Genomic DNA, 12,283 nt, shown 5'->3' on the forward strand with positions numbered 1-12,283 from the left:
TTTGTGGGCTCTAGTGTCCCTTATGTGACAGTAGGCTGACAGGAAATAGGGAAGGAGAGGGGGGAAGACATGCGGCAAATATAGTCGGGTCCAGGAGTCGAACCCGCGATGGCCGCGTCGAGGACTCAAGGCCTCCAAATACGGGTCGCGCTAACCGCTACGCCACCACGGCACGCCCGGAGAAAACTATTTTAAACTGGTAGTTACAGGTGTTAGGAAGCTCCAGGTCTTTATTTCATCCTCTAAACTTGCGAAGCAGAACAAAAGGAAAAAATATGTAAATGTTATTAAAATGTGTTTTCAGAAGATTTCTCTTTTAGTTTTTCCTTGTTCAGGAGAGAAGTTTCAAGTCCAGTGTGTGCAATTTGTAACAATTTTTAGCTTCATAATGAGCTGATACAAGCTGCAGTTAGTGATTATTTAAGAAGTTGATTATTCTCACAATTAATTGATTGACCAAAAAAAAAAACAAACAGGCAAATTCTGGAAATTTTTCATTTAACAACTGAAGCTTTTTTATACAAAATTAGACATACACTAAAAGATAAAAATAAGCAAACAATTAAATTCCTATTTTAAAAAGTTTTATTGAAGCTAAAATTATGCCACTTGAGAACATTTTACAAAGAAGCTTCTTCATCTCCAATGGAAAAAATATATTTCTAACAGTTTTTACTTAATTAGTGCTCTGAATGTCTTTTTTTCAGCATAAGCCCTTTTATAGTCTGCATAATCCAGCTAACAGTTGATTTATTACTAAATAACTTAACAATTATTTCAATAATTGATTATCGATTCAGCCCTATCATAATATAAGTAATAATTGTTTCTCCTGAAGCTTGTTGCAGCTGCTTGCTGACTGAACTGTAGAGATTTTCAAACCAAAATAAATAATTTATTGGATGTCTAACGGACTGGAAGGTTTTGAGTTTGAATCCCAGTTTTGGGTCTTTTCTGCATGAAGTTAGTAATTCTGTGTGGATTCTCTCTGGGTTCTCCGGTTTCCTCCCACGGTAAAAAAGCCTGACTGGTTAATTGGTCTGAGGTGTGAATGTGTGTGTGGTTGTTTATTCTGTGTGTCTTTGTATTGATGAACCGGTGACCTGTCCAGGTTGAGCCCCACCTGCCGCCTAATGACCTCGCGACCCTGCAAGCAGACTTTTAATGGATGAATGGAAATAACTAATAGGAAACAGCAACAGGAGACGGATATTTAAAACGGGTTAGATCAGTGGGGCCCAGTCGGTCCTGGAGGCCCGGCATCCTGCATGTTTTAGTTCTGTCCCTGGTGGTAACAACCTCCTCAGCAGGTTCATGTTCTTCTTCTAATGAGACATCATTTCATCCAGGTGCGTTAAACCAGGGAGAGAACTAAATCATGCAGGACCGACTCCGGGCACCACTGCATCAGATACGATTTTAATTTTTTCATTTCATTTTTCATTTAATTTTTTCAAAAATTATTTTTTCTTTTTTGAAATTTTATTCTTTATCTTTTTCCTCTTTTGTATTTTTGCTTTAATCTTTTCCAAACTCTTTCTACTTTTCTGGTTTTTCCAAAATTTTCCCATTTTTTTTTCTTTTTAATTAACTTCTATTTTTTCTTTTACTTTTAATTTGTTTCTCTTTTTCTTTTTTTTAATTTCTTTAACTTTTTCTCCTGATTTCTTCCTCATCTTTTCTCTTTTTTTTTGTTTTTATTTGTTCAGTTTTTTCTTCATTTTCCTGTAGGTTTTTCCTCCCCCCCTTCTTTTTCTAATGTTCTTCTCAGTTATTTAATTTTTTTCTTAATTTTGTGTCTTTTTTCTCTCATGTTTCTCTCCTTTTTTATGTCACTACATTTTGTTGGTTTGTGGTTATAAATTGAGAAAACGTGAGTCTTGTCTAAAGGTCGCTGGTTCTTGTTGCTCGTCTTGCTGGGAGCTGCTGCAGCGTCGCTCTGACCTCAGACCCATCAGTGGATGCTTGTGACGCCGCCGCCCTCCTCCTGCCTCCCTGATTGGTTTTTATACGTTATCTACTCAGGGGGAAAAATCCATTTCAGGTGCAGCCGTGCAGGAACAGATGGCGGCGCATGTAATGATTACAGAATCCCCACGTTAAAATACTTTAATTACTAAGTCAATAATGGCTGCAACAATTGCCGGAGCTTTAGTGTAAAAACAACAGAAGGCTGAAGGCAAACTTTGAGCCAATGTTTAACCAGAAGACGGCCTCCATGTTTGAGCCTCGGCTTTAACCCATTTTATTTGGTGAAACAAACTTTAACACAAAGAGAGAAGGAAGAAAAGCTTTTTTTCCCCATGTTAATCTCCTGTTATTCACTGTTAAATAAAAAAAATTATGAAATTATTCAAAAATAATAAGAAAGCTAAGTATTTATTCTTAGCTTTTTTATGTTTGTGTCGTTTTTTGTCAGCAGCTGCTTTGATCAGGTTTGCTTATTTTAAATGTCTTTTAATTGGCATTTTAAAATTAAATATATTTACATTTTAAGGCCAATATTTAGAATTTCATTGGCTTGAATAATTCAGAACATGAGAAAAGAACTAAACGACAATATTTACTCACCAAAATATGAATAAAAACTAAATAAATCTGAGAATTTTTGATATTTCATGAAGAAACGTGTGAAAATGAGATTTAATCACTTTTAAAAAATACAATATTTAAGAAATCAAACAAAAACTGAATAAATCAAGAAACAAACAAGATGTTTTACATAATACTCTATAAAAATACTTCGACCTGATTTTATTTTACAGTAAAATATCTTATTGCTTCAAATAAATGTGTATGTATGTAACTAAGTCAATAAATAAAAAAATGGAAATAATTAAATCATTAAAAAAATTCAATACAAAATGAAATCTTCAAAAACAAAAAATTGGATAAAATGGATTTGTTTTTTATGTGGGTTTTCAAAAATCACAAATATTTTGGAGAAAAGGAAACTCAGTTATTCAGCTGCTTTTTATAATAAAAAATATTCGCACATTTCTTCCTTAATATTTTAGAATAAAACATCACACTCTGTATATTCTTAAAGGCTCATTTTAGATGTAGTTTTTTCACAGTGCAATAAACTCAGTAAAGTTTCTCTTGCAGTATTAAATGTTGTCCACTAGGTGGCACCAAAGTACAGATTTTTACAGGTTACTGTATCAGCAGTAAACCTGCTTCGTGCACATCCAACATTTTAGACTTTCTGTCATAAATAGAGTAAATTGTTAAATTAAATAATAATAAACAATTTTTACTAAAGTGAATTTAAACAAGTTGCCTTCATCTCTTCACTTCATATGAAGTAAAATTATTAAAAAATAATTATGAAACAAAAAAACCCATTTTCTTTTAATTAACTAGACAGATAAATTAATATGTAAAAGATTAGGTGAAAAAATATACAAAATATAAACCTTTTAAATTGTTAATCATGTATTTATTATATTTTTGTAGTTGTGAGGTTAGAAATCATCTCTCACTGAGTCGATCAGATTATTATCTGCACAGATATGTTTTGGTCATCTTCATGGATTTCGTTTTGCCACATTTTGCAGATATTTTACAGTCTCTCTGTGTTTGGGTGTTTTGCAGCCATGTCCTTTTTACAAGTGACCAAAATGACAGGATGAATTAAAAAATGCTTTTTTCCCCTCTGCAGGAATCCAACAAAGAGAAAAATCTTAAATGCTCGACTCGAGATTGTGCAGGATCTGCTGTGAAAATGCAAACTTGCACCAATTTTTGTGAAACAGCAACAATCTTGACCTCTTTTTGGGAAGAAAATTTTGAGAGAACATTAAATTTTCAGGCCTTTTCTGTTTTTGCGTTACTTGAATTCTTCAGCGCTCAGAAGCTAAACTGAAATGGACAAAATTGGTTTGGAAATGTTTTTTTTAAATTCCAAACACAATATTAGAAAACATCTGTAGTATTTTGGGCAAAAAAAATTCTTATGAAATATCTCTAATTGGAAATGAGACAAGATGTGTATTTAAAGATAGTTTGAAAGAAAGAAAGTATTTGGGATTTCTACAGAAAAGATTATTTATTTCTATTACAGAGACTAATGAGTGATAGATTGATAGACACTAATGAGTGTCTATCAATCAATTCTCTCGTTTCTTTAATTTACAATTTCACAGAGAAATAAAACGGTGAGTGCCTTTTTTAATATAAAAGCTCAAAAGTGTCAAGTATCAAATAACTTTTATTGTGATAATTAGATTGGACTGAAAGTAAATAGTTTCTTAACTTTACAATCAATCTGTTATTAACTAAAAAGTCAAGTAATTTTGCCTCTTTGTTAATTATTTCATCCATTTGACTTTAATTGCCTGTCTGGCTGATTTAAATAAGACATTTGGTTTGATTAAAGTAATTATTTTATATCTAGTTATAACACAAAAGCAGAAAACCTTATTGACTGAAAACAAAATAAAAGTATTGACGATTTTTCTGTTTTTTTACCACATTGATATTTTATATAGTAATGATGAATTGTGATATATTGTGCAGTCCTTTTTGCAACATAAGATGTGAAAATTTCTACATTTTTTTAATTTTAAAAAACATATTAAAACAATTTGAAATAATAGAATAGCCACATGTTTTTTTAAAATATTTTTTTAAGTGCTTTGGTTTCTGCCTAATATTTTTATGCTTTTCCAATCTCCTTAAAAATGTTTTAAATCTTTATTTATTCTGCAACAAAGTGGAAAAAAGGAGAATGTTTTAAAATTCAAAAATATAGAAAAAAAATCTTTTATTTATTTATGTGCATTTTTAAACTGCAGCTCTTTCTATCAATATTAGATTATATTACCTTCAGTTGCTAAGAGACTCTTCAGAAATGACAGTTTGGATATTGAAACATTTATCCTATTAGTTAAAAATGACAAGAACGTTTTTAATGCTTCGCTGATAAATACGAAGCTAAATTCATGTCAACACAAATTTCAATCACTAATTGGCCGTTTTAAAACTAATATGTTGTAGTTTTCACAACAAAATAAATGAATTATTGAGTGGATATAAGATGAAGGTGTGTGGAATAGTTTTTCATCTTTTTCTGCATGCATGCACACAGAGATACATTTTTAAACGATAAAAAGAAACAAGCTATTCAGTGCTGCTCCTGAGCCTGTCTGTCCTCCATGCAGAAGAAAAGGCAGATAAAAAGACTTCGCTGGCTTCTGCTCTTTTTCCTAACTTGTCACCTTGGAAAGACTGACATTAATAAGACTCCTAATCGCATCCTTAGTAGATCTTCAATAGCCTCACATCAAAGTTGAATTTAATTTCTGAGTTAGAAACGTCAAAGCTTTCTGCTCTTCATTGGTTTTACCTTTTGCATCCCTGATGCGATAAATGTTTTTTCTCTATTTCACATATATATGGGTGTTTGGTAGCATTTTAAGACGTAAAGCTGTACTGATGTTTTAATTAAACACCAGAACATATAAAAGTGACAGCACAAAAAGAAGCAGATGCAACATGATAACGCTTGACCTTCGCTTAAAGCATATTTTTAAGCCGTATTCAGTCAAAGCTAAAGACGGAGAAGAGAAAAAGAGAAAAGTTGTGACTCTGTAATCACAATATGCCATTTACTCCTACGTGTTTTCAGCCCTAAAGCGCCCAAGGTAAAAGACTCTGCCGAGTTAATTGCATCTTTTATCTGTCTGGCTGAATAAAAGCACAAAACCTTTTACTTATATGTGTAAAATCTGTGTTCAATCAGAAGTTCTTGGTTGAGAAAAGGATTCATTTAAGAACAAAAACCAACAGAATGTACAGGCTGAAACTCATGTTATTATTAATATTAATATGTGATTGCGCTTTGATACTTCTGCAGTTTGTTCATTTTGTTAAAAACTGAAAAGCAAATAACAAAGAGCAAGAATGGTTTGTAGATTGCTAGAAAATTGTAAAGACTCCAAGTGAATCAGAGAAAATTATGTTTAAGAAAGAAATGAAGACATGCCACACTAGTTTGACCTTTTGTCTCCAAATGATACAAATTTTTCCTCTGTTTTGATGAAATTTCCTTCAACTCTTGATGAAAGTGATTTGGGCCAATAAAATTAGTTTTGCACACTTATTCTAATTAATTAATCAATCAATAAAGTTTATTAGTGTTTCACATTTCAACAGTAAGGCAATTGCTATGCTATGGCGCTAACAGGTTTCCCCAACTCAAATTTAAGACTTTTTAAGACCACCATGAATGAAATTTAAGACTTGTATCTCCACAGAAATGTACAAACTTCATCCAGAAAACTGGAAATAAATTTGCATCTGTCATTTACCCATGACAGATGCAAAAAAGCTAGTTAGCTAGCCAGCAAGGCTATGTTAGCAGCTAGCTAGCGGTCAAACTCATTTTCAATTTGGATGGAAATCAAGCGAATGAATTTTTTCAAAGGGCGAGTTGTTCCAGAATGTATTAATAAAACCCATTGAACTGTTCAAATAATAATCGGAAATAATGACCTTTATGATGGTAAATGTGACTTTTTCTTACAGCAGCGTATTACGGCCATGGTAGGGAGAGAAAAAAGAGTAAATCTTCGCCAAAAAGTTCAGAAATTTTAAGTTTATTTTCTAGAAAATTATTTATCTTAATCTGAGAAAGTTTCTAGAAACAAATATGAAAATATCTTATTTTTTTCTAGAAACTATTTTTTCTGGTATTGTTTTCAAACTTCAGATATTGTTTCTAGCAAATTAAAAAAAATTTCAAACAGAAATCTCCAAGTTTTTTTCCCTAAATTTTTTTCTTTTTCTTTAATCTTATTCTGCCTATTTTCTCAGATTAATCTAACTATGCCATCGTAACAAAAAGTCACATTTACTTACATTTCCAAATTTGATCACCAGCTATAATTTGACATCAAATAAGGGTGAGGCAGCAGTACAGTAGATATAAGACATACTGCCACCTGCAGGTGGGAGTTAGCATTACAACAACCAAATGTTTTTCACCACAGCCGAAAATTTCCAATAAACTCAGAATTAGGCATTAGCTTGAAAATGCGCGGGGGATTTTGAATGAATTTGCTCATTCACAAAAAACTGGAGGGGCTGATTGATGTAATTTTGTTGATTACAGATAAAAACTGTTTTCATTTGATTGATAAAATATTTAAGCAAACAACTGTTACCTTTAAGGTTTGCATCCCTCTGAAGTCCAGAGGGCCACATGGTTTGTTTGACACAGTCCAGTATGTATATTTCATACTTTTTAAAATTCTTTGGTTCAGTAACAATGAGGAGATAATGAGTCAACAAGGAAAAAGCTCTAAACTTTTCATTGAATTATATTGTAACAAATAACATACTCTGATGCAATTTTATTATTTATGAAGAGTTTACTGCATGTTTGTCGATAATTTAACATCAAAAATATTAAATGGCTGTAGAGTTTAAACTCAATTCATCTTGAACTTCAAATAAAAAGTCTCAGTTTCTGAACTTTGTCAGGGTGAAAGGCATTCTGTGTGGACGTGTGAGGAACTACTTTCTCTTTCCAGTTCTATTCCCGATCAGTCAGTCGCACAGGAACCATGTGAGCGAAATTCAGTCTGCAAAATGAAGACGAGTTCACATTGTGTTCTTCACAACCTTGACGAAGACGCAACTCTCCAACTTCACGCCACTGAAGACCTTTTACCTTGGTCGTTCTCGGAAAGTTTTGAGTTTGCACATTCTTCATAATTTTTCTTTATTTCTTTTTATTTGTCACCTCATCCAAACTAAAACTATTTTTTCTCTTCTATCAAGAGGATCTTTGTCCTTTACTGAGCTTTTGTCGGATTATCCCATTCAAGCAGCTCGAGTCAGGGTGCTTACGTCTCTCCTTGAAGGGCAAAAAGCGAGAGAGGTATGTGTAGAGAGGACGAGTTTCACACACACACACACACACACAAACATACACACAAACATACACAGAGATACTTTCAAACTGGTTTCATGCCTTCAAAAGAATCTGTCAATCTGCCTCTTCAGCTCAACTGCAGTTTTAATTTATTTTATGTTTTGTATTCAGAATCAAGTGTATATATAGAGGGGAGATATATTGCGATATACAGTGTATTAATCTAATAATTAGCTTTAAGGAGATAAAATGACGGCACTAACTGTATGTTTGTTAATCCACAGAACCATTTTTTCAGTTTTTTTCTTCAAACTGATTTTTTGTTGACATTTTACAGTAATCAGACACAAAGAGAGATAAATCCTCAACTTTTTCAGTATAATTCACAAATTATCAGCTGGTCTTACCTCTGCTTTCCTATATTAAATTTTCAGAAACATCCACAGAAGTCCAAAAGGTTTTATCTGAAGGCGTATTATAAAGAAGAAATGAACATAATTTTATGAAAATCTTTAATGATTTTCTCTCCGTTCACCTTAAAGAAATAAATTTAATCTCCATCAAACTTGTAAGAAACAAAGCGACAACAGACTTTAAAGTTTCTTTTGCTTTTTTCAGTAGAAAACACTGATCTTCACAAAATAGAAACAGAAAATGACCAAAACCTGCAAACTCAAAACTAGTTTCAGATTGAGAAGCCAAATATTTTACCTTTAAGATGGAAAAATTACTTTGAGACGACACATCGAGGAAAAATTGGAAGTAAAATTTGACAATATGAAGGACAGGTATTCAGCTGAACACAAAACGTTTTCTGCAGAGCTTGAAAAGAAAAATAAATTTTCTTAAAAGAAAGTGAAGCTCAACTACAAACTCCAGATGAAGCAGAAAGGAACAAAACGATGGGCGAAGATTAAGTAGAAAACTTTCTGAAACATTTCCCACTTCTCATGGTAACATCAACTTATTTAAAGTTCAGAAACATCAGGACCAATGAAGAAACCTCGCCGTAGCCACCAACACTGTAAAATATTAAGTTAAAACTGTACCAGTTGAGTTTGGGTAGAACATATTTACAAAGTCTTTTTGAATTTTTATCTTAAATAAAAATGTAGAGATGTTTTTGTACAGATTTGGCTTAATTACTGCTCTTAGTGTTGTTTTTCAGCAGGTTGCCTTTTTGCCAGCTAATGAAGAATTGTTATTAAATTAGTTGACAATTAACAATTAATCACGATTAATCGATTCAAACTTACCATCAGTACACTGTAGAGCTGATCTGCTGATTATTTTTTAATTAACTGATTAATAATTGGATAGCAAAGGATGATTAACAGAACATTTTCTTCTCAGAATTTGAACCGGTAAAACGGTTTGGGTCGATCATTTTTAAAAGTTTATTTTTATTTTATCTTAAGACTAAGATGTGTATATATTTTGTACAGTTTTGGTTTAATTACAGCTATAAAACTGTTATTTTTTATCAGCAAAATACTTTTTTTTGCCAGTTAATGATTAATGACTAAATTAGTTGACAATTATTGATTAATCACGATTAATCTGTTTAATAATGTCATCTGTTGAGGTTCCAGGTGTTTACTGGTTTTGCTGGAAAGTGTCAGATCTGGCAACCTCGATTGTTTACATGCCTGCTGCTCGTCAGAATTCGTACCAAATCACGTCCAAATTGGACTTAACTTGTTTTTGTTTTTTGAGCGAACACCTCCAACCTGATCTTCAGCTCCTCACCAGTCTCGGTTGGAAACCTTCTCCTCTACATGTTGTGTCCCAAAAGTCCTCTGTGTTTCCGTCCCTCATTACTTCCTCCTTAAAGGAGTATTCTGTATTTCTGCACCGTTGTCTCCCTCGTCTCATCTTTTCTGACCTTCTATTGTGAGTTGCTTGGAGACTGACAGAAAGGAAGCGCGGTCCAACCCTTTATGCTCTCCCTCCCTCCCCTCCTCCTCGCATCCGTCCGTCCATCATCCATCATCCATCCATGTCTCGGGCCCTTTACCCCTCCACTCTTTGTTTCTGTGTTTCCCCTTCAGATATCAAATGCGCTCTCACTTTCTTGCAGCATTCATGGAGCACAGTCGACCACGCTTACAATGTCAGCTGTGTGTGTTTAATGGGCTGTGCGCACAAACACACTCGCGTCCTTTATTCACAGGCCTTCATTGTCCTGCCTCTGGCCTTGGGATGAGTGCATGTTATACCTTCTCTGCCCTGTTAAACATTTGATTTCAGTCGTCCGAATTGTTTCTGCACAGCTAAATATCGAATTGATCATCCCCCTAAAACTGAGCTGCCGTCGTCGTGTATTAATAATGGCACCAGCTTTATTTTGATTTGATTGATTTCCATTTGTCTGTGTGTTTTGCACCTGTGCTGCAGGGACTGAATGGGAGGAATATGTCACATAGTGATCTTTGTCCTCTTAACAAGCCAATTTATCAGGTGGCTCTGAGGTCCTTGGTGGACACGGGGCTTTTCATTATCCAGCCTCTCCTTCTTCTTCTTTCCCTATTTATCTTCCAATTCAAAGAAATCCTTCAACAGAAAATAACTTAATAATGAAAACCATTCCTCTGATAGAAAATAACATAAATGACAGTGAAAGCAGCTCTCTTCTCCTTCACAACCAAACCGTTGAAAAGAGGATAGAGATGAATCGTCTTAATTAAAGAGCCTGAGTTTTGAAGCTAACGAGACTTCTTAATTAAAATCGTCCTGAAAGGTGATGAGGTGATGAAGAGGAGCGAGACTCTAAACCAACACAAAGGGACGTTTTCGAATGTAGCATCCCAGCAGAAGTGTGTTTGAAACGTGATCATCAAATGCTTTGCTTTAACATAATTAGAGTTTGTTTTGCTGCTCAAGAGGCGCGGGTGACTTCGAGTCCGACTCCCGGGTGATGAAATATATTCACCCCGGCAAACGTTGAGCCTTTTCCTTCTTCCGCTTGGTGACACCTGGGAAGAAGAATGTAGCTGCTGCCCCTTCAGCCTTTATGTCCAAAGCCGGTCCGGATAATCAGCAGCAGGTTCCACTGAGAGGAATGAAAGCAGCCAAATGTGGGTGGAGAATCACAGAGCAGGACAGATGATTAAAATTACATACAAAGCAATTTCAAAAAAACCCCAAAATGTAGTTTAATTTAGAGAGCTGTTTCTGCTCCTTAAGTTAGCAGTTTTAGCTTCTTTACATAAAGTTTTTAAAGGCGACCTATTATGAAAAGTTCATATTTTGAACATTTCTATACTTCCTTTTGGGTCTTTACTGGTTCTAAAAACCCACCAGTCATTTTTGGTAATAAGTTGATGTTTTCTGGTGTCTGAAAAATGAACCGTTTCAAAAGCCTAGAAGCCCTAACCGTTACCTAGCAACCCCCACAGCGCTCCGCCGTAACCTAGCAACCCCCGCAGCGCTCCAGTTCATTTTGGGAGTTGTGAATGAGTAATCGAACCATAAAAGCAAACTCTGGTTCTCAGTTCGGCTGAAGTGAACTCTGGCACAGTTTGAATGCATATGTGAACACTGTTCGAACCAGACACCGCTCTAAAAGCAGGAAGCGGACTACAGGTCAGGGTTAGGGTTAGGGTTAGGGTTAGGGTTAGGGTAGGGTTAGGGTTAGGGTAAGGGTTAGGGTTAGGGTAAGCCATCCTGCTAGTCGAGCCATCCTGCTAGTCTAACGCTAGCAGGATGGCTCGTGGTTTTTACCAAAGACAGAAGAGAAATCCTACAACTGCTCAAATCTGACGCTACTTTGTAGGAAGAAGGAAGTTACGCTCGTGTCTTTTTCAGTGGTTTTTGTGTAGTTTCCTTCAGTGGTTCCTGGTGCAGCGCCACCACAGGCGAGGAGGGGAACAGGTTTGTTTGATAAAGTCCAGTGAGAAACTGAACCGCAGCATCTGAAAATGTAAAAATTGTTGCAATTTTGATCCCAAATCAAACTGAATCTACCAGACTATCAGGTGTGAAAACAATCTAAAAACACATTAGGATCTAGAATGTTATTAATAAGTCTAATAGCTACTGGATTGGATGAGTTATAAATTAATTAAATCATAAGCATCAAGTGGTTTTATTGTTGTTAATGATCATTATTTAGGGTTTGTAGGTTTTGCTTTAGATTCACAAACATTTTCTTTGACCGCAGACTTTGAAGAAACTTGTTGAGGAAACTACATTTTAAGGACTTTTTCAGAATGAATTCAACACAAACAAGTTTTTTAGACTCTACAAAAGACCTTGAGATGCTTAAAACACACACACACACACACACACATGCAAAAACACACACACACACACACACACCGAACATACATGATTACAGGAAAAAGGCATATCACACACTTTGCAATGTCAACATTTTGTAGCGTTCTTTCTGTATTTCTC

Source organism: Xiphophorus couchianus, chromosome 15 (assembly GCF_001444195.1).
Source record: "Xiphophorus couchianus chromosome 15, X_couchianus-1.0, whole genome shotgun sequence".
In the NCBI taxonomy this organism is placed as follows: Eukaryota; Metazoa; Chordata; class Actinopteri; order Cyprinodontiformes; family Poeciliidae; genus Xiphophorus; species Xiphophorus couchianus.